The sequence below is a fragment of the Euphorbia lathyris genome, chromosome 8 (assembly GCF_963576675.1).
Source record: "Euphorbia lathyris chromosome 8, ddEupLath1.1, whole genome shotgun sequence".
Classification (NCBI taxonomy): domain Eukaryota; kingdom Viridiplantae; phylum Streptophyta; class Magnoliopsida; order Malpighiales; family Euphorbiaceae; genus Euphorbia; species Euphorbia lathyris.
Window position 1 is genome coordinate 87,347,243 of NC_088917.1, and position 6,000 is coordinate 87,353,242.

Sequence of the window (6,000 nt, forward strand, 5' to 3'; positions counted from 1 at the left end):
ACTGATCACTCAACTTCATAGCCGACATTGCCTATAAACATAATCGATTTTAAAATTAAAAATTGTCAAGTAATTAACTTATTACGAATGATGAAATGCTTATTTTCTTTACCTCCATAAAGTAAGTATTGACTATTAGCTCCTTCACATGCTCAAGCTGGTTCAAAATGTCTTCAATCATTCTTTTATATATCTTCATACCAAAGTCGAAAATAATAGTAGCACAAAGTGAAGATGGCAAATTTAGTAATTTAACTGTTTTAACATTCAAACCAACCCGAATGGATAAATCCTCAAGCCATGGACAAGAAATTTCTAAATCAAGCTCATTGTGAACATCTCCTAAAACCAATATTTTCAAGGATTTGGAAGAAATAACCAGTTGTTGAATCCCACGACAGTAGTTTAATTTAAATGATTCAAGTAACAAATTGCTAGATATAACATTTTCAATTGCTTGAGCAAATAACTCTGTATCATTCATACTCACACCCCTGAGAGATAATTTTTCAAGGTTCCCACATGAAATTTCAAGAACAGAAATGTTAGCCAGGGAATAAGATTTTATAACCAATATTTTCAAGGATTTGAAGGCAATAACAATCTTTTCAAAAGCACAGTCAATTAATTCTAAGGATTTGAGTAAGGGAGAGCCAGATAGAACATGTCCCATGGCATGATGAGTCAAGTTACAACGTCCTATATTCAATGCTGTGAGACGTGGCCAATTTACCTTTCCACTAGGCATAAACCAACAATTTTCTGTGCTTAATTTAACAAATGAAGCATTGTCGAAAAGGATTTCTGGCAATATATAACCATAGTCCAAAAGGAAATAAGGTTGATAATTTACCCTTCTATCCGTTGAACTGTTGAACTGATACGTAAATCCTCCACATGTTTTCCAATTGGAAAACAGATTTTCGAAGCAAATTGTGGATCCTCCTTATCATCAACATAACCATATTGAATGTGGAATTTCTCTATCTTTAAGCAGTCGTGCAAATCTAAGGTCTTGTCTATGAATTCAAGGTAGTTATCATAAGACGTACATTTTGAATCGATGAAGATGAGAACCGGAACTTGAGTCCACTGAGTCTTCCACCTTTTTGACAAAACACTAGTCCTGATAGCTTCTTCAGTTGAAGGTAAAAAGGAGAGAATATCGTGAATGATGGGATCTGGCAAATCACTAATTCGGTCTTCTTTCTCTTCCAACTTCTTGACCCTTTTCGTTTCCATTTCTTCTTTCCAAGACTCCTGTGAAAGATTACTAATAATATGATGGAATTGGTCTATATCTCAAATGTAAGGAATGGGAAACAAGAATGGTGATAATTATATGCGAGTTAAAATAGTCATAGAACGATTGATTTAATCTATACATCAAAATTCAATGCCTAAAGACACCTCCCTTCATGAATAGTCCTTTCTGTTCGTGAACAGTGGTGTTCATTCCTGAACAGTCTTATGGGTTCGTGAAAGAACGTGTTCATTAATGAACAGATATGTCCATTCGAGTTCTATTTAAAGAAAATGGAAATGTCAAATTTCATAAGATTTTGACCTAAGATGAAAAAGGAAGTTTGTTAAGGAAAACCAGCAAAAGAGTGATGGAGGTTGCAATTTTAAATAGTTTTGTTAGGAACTTCATGGTGTCTCATTAGTCCTTTAAATTTGCTTAAAGTGTAAAAATTGCATCCGTAAATCTATAAAAACGCCATAAATATGTAAAAAATAGAAAGTTAATTTATTTTAAAGATTTAAAATCACAAATTAGGTTTTATTTTCAAGTTTTGATTTTTTTTTACGGGATTAGACTAATTAAATGTTATTTATATTTTTATAATGACTTTGTAGTTTAAATAGTTTGAAATTAAATGTTTTTTTATGAATTAATTACTTATTAGTTATTGTAAATGGTATTTATGCTTTTCTAATGACTTTGTAGTTTAAATAGTTTGAAGTAGTAAATGTTTTTTTTATGAATTAATGACTTATTATAAGGATCTGTTCTTTATCACTTAATTTTAGTAACAATCAGTTCAATTCAGTTCAGTTCAGTTCAGCATTCAGTTTCAACAGTTTCAGCATTCAGTAATTTACCATTATTTATTATACTATAATAATTATTATTATTTATACTTTATCATTATCTATAAATTAGATAAAAGTGAAGAAATGATAGTTTATTAAAATATATATCGTTTAATAAAAAAATTAAAACTAAAGTATGCATCCATATTTAAAAATTAGGAATTGCATCCATATTATGAATTGTTTCTAAAATTTACCGAATTTATCAATGTTAGGGATAAAATTGCACCATTTTAGACGTTAGGGTTAAAATTACTCCTGACCCAAAACGTTATTTTTGCACTTTAACCCTTAATTAGAATAAAAAGTTAAGAGTTTATATTCATATGAAAATTTGTATTTAATTTCATAGGCTTTAAATTATATGTAAATTTGTGTTTGTATGTAATTTGTATTTTTAATTTAAATTAGACTCGTTTTTATTTAATTTCATAGGCTTTTATCGAGCCAAGATTTTATCAACCCGAGCTTTTATTTGATATTCAATTTATTTTTATCTTTAATAATATATTTATTTATTATTGATATTATTAAATTTATTAGAACCATTCGGTAGCATTCAGTTAAGTTAAGTAGCATTCAGTTAAATTCAATTCAGTTCAGTTCAGTATTCAGTAGCATTCAGTTCAGTTCAATTCAGTTCAGTTCAGTTCAATTCGCAGTTCAGTTTTTTTCAGCGATAAAGAACAGAACCTAAGTGTTATTTATGGTCTTATAATGACTTACGAGTGTAATTTGTGATTATATATATCCCCGCCAAACCCGTGTCTAATCTTTTTCAAAAATGTTGGTTGTCATACCCATATACATACACGTACCCGTATCAGTGCTTCATAGATTTGTTGCTAATTTGTAGCTTTGTCAACAGACTTAAATTTGATTTGAGTCCATATGTAGTTTCTATTTTACTGTTATCACGAACTCAAATTTGATTTCAGAGCTATTGTATTTTGATGTTATGTATATTAATTTATTAGTCCCCTTACTTTTTATCTAACACACTATTTAGTCCCCCTATTTTGAAAAACACATTATAAAGTCCCTAAATTTTGCTAATATTAACCCTTTGGTCCTTTTGTCTAGTTTTTTTAGACTTGTAATCGTTATATTTTAGCATAAACAGATAGATATAAAATAACAGAGTAACATGGCAAAATAGGGACCTTAAAATATGTTTTTCAAAATAGGGGACTAAACAGTGTGTTAGGTAAAAATTAGGGGACTAATAAATTATTTACCCTAATATCAACTCATGAATTTTAGAAACTTTTATAACTAAAACCCTAACATTTTCAAATAAGAACAATTTAAGCTTTACATATCATTTCTTCCTCAACTTGTCCAAAAAACTTATAACAAAACATGAGAAATATTTGAATGTTTTTGTTCAGTTCACACATAATTAATTAAAGATTCATTTATTTGGCTTTCATGGCTTGAGTGTTAGCCATGCAAGCCAACTAAGATTAATTGGTTTATCGTTTTAATCGCTAATGTAATAAACTTTTATTTTTATTCGTTGTTACCCCTAATCTAATAACTTTATCATTCCTCACTTTTATTTCAAATCTAATAATTTACTTTCCTAATTCATTTTAATCTCCAACATAATAATATTATTTTTATTCACTTTGATCATTAATTAATAAGTTAGCTTTCCTTTTTATTCATTTTAATTTTTAATTTAATACTTTTAATTTTATTCATTTTAGTCCCCAATTTGAAACTTTCATTTTATTCATTTTCGTCCATATTTTTGAACTTTATATTTTATTCACTTTAGTCCTTAATGTGATGTTTTCCTCTTTCTTTCAATTTCCTTTCCAAATAAACTTTTCAATTTTATAATCCTTTGTCCAAATTTAAACTAGTTCTTTTTTATACACTTATATTCGAATGTGATATTAATAATATTACAAATTACTATTATTGATTTAATTGATTTATTTTTTTTCATAGCAATGATTTGGAATAAACGAAACAATTCAAGATAACTTTCATCTCATGGTCGTTTGGGTACCAATAGTTATAAGAAAAAAAAACTTTATTTTCTATTCGTTTTAATCTCTAATGTAATAAACTTTATTTTTATTCGTTGGAACCCCTAATCTAATAACTTTATCCTTCTTCACTTTTAATCCAAATCTAATAATTTACTTTTCTAATTCATTTTAATCTCTAACATAATAACATTATTTTTATTCACTTTGATCCTTAATTAATAAGTTAGGTTTCCTTTTTATTCATTTTAACTTTTAATTTAATATTTTTAATTTTATTCATTTTAATCCCTAATTTGGAACTTTCATTTTAGTCCCTATTTTTTCACTTTATATTTTTTTTTATTTTAGTCCTTAATGTGATGTTTTCCTCTTTCTTTCAATTTCTTATCCAAATAAACTTGCAATTTATTCAATATAGTTCTTTGTCCAAATTTAAACTAGTTCTTTTTTATACACTTATATTCGAATGTGATATTAATAATATTACAAATTAATATTATTGATTTAATTGATTTTTTTTTCATAGCAATGATTTGGAATAAACGAAACAATTCAAGATAACTTTCATCTCATGGTCGTTTGGGTACCAATAGTTATAAGAAAAAAACTTTATTTTCTATTCGTTTCAATCTCTAATGCCACCAGCAGTAGGTTCAGCAGTTTGATGAATATCCTTGATTAATGACTGCACCAAGTTGATGAGTTGTCTACCAGACTCGGTGGCATGCAGATAGCTGAGTGATCCTTCATCATGTTGCCTAGTTTCCTCAGTATGACCAGTTGGTGGAGGAGTCAGAGTGATGATATGGTCAGTGACTGGAAGGGTGTTTTCGAGCTGCACTTGGTTTTCTGGAAGAGATGATTGATCGGCAGTAGTGATGGTCGGTGAAGTAGTAATCCTAATGTTGTCAGTGCTGACAGGGGCAGGAATGTTCTGAGTCAGCACACTGCTTGGAGCAACAGCATTAACGAGAACTTGATCGGTTTGACTTGTAGAGTTGGCGGAAGCACTCAAGTCGGCTTGTTCCTTTTGTGAAGAAACAGAGGCTTGCTTTTCAAGAGAAGATTGTTGAGAAAAAGGGGTTTGCTTACTGAAAAACTTTAACTTAAGTGAGGAAGGATCTTTGGTTGGCTTTTGAACAGGGAGGTCAATGACAGTTTTCTGACTTGCCTTTACTAATCTTCTTCTGCGAGGAGGAGTAGGATCAGCTTGGATAGATTCTCTTGAGTGAGAAGGAGAAGTCTCTTCTTGATCAGCATTGGGCTGGTTAGTTTGTTCTTGTACTTCATCTGCAGCCAACTCAGTATTAGTTGGGTCAGTAGCTTCCTCTTCACTCGCTGTCTCCTCAGCGTCATCCTGATCGCTTTCTTCTTCTTCTTCTTCTTCTTCTGCTTCCTCATCATCCTGATCTTCGTTATCTAATTCTTCTTCCACCTGAGTGATGAAGTGATCATCCAATTCCACATCATCTTCTTGATGCTCAGCTTCAGTTCCTTGACATTGTGTGAAGTGAGAATCACCAGGAACAATGATGTCAGTGGGGATAGCATCAATTGGGGTCAGCTCTGAAGACTTATTCTTCTTCAGAGGTTGCTCAGCAGCATCCACTCTTTCTTCTGTATCAGGCTCATCTTGCCTGCTTCTCTTCTCGGCTGACTTAGGTCTCTCCTGACCTTTTTGAGAAGTTGACTTTAGCTTCTTGGCCTGAGGCTCAACATTCTTTGAAGGAGTCCCAACAGCTTTCCTTTTGCGGGCAGCTGGAGCCTTTGTTCTTTTGCCCTTCTTTGGGACAGTCTCCTCAGCAGGCTGATCACCACCTTTGGCTTTCTTAACCGGTTGGTTATACTTCAGGGCACACAGCGCAGCAGCTGTTATCTCAGAGCCTTGGGCCTGAGTTTC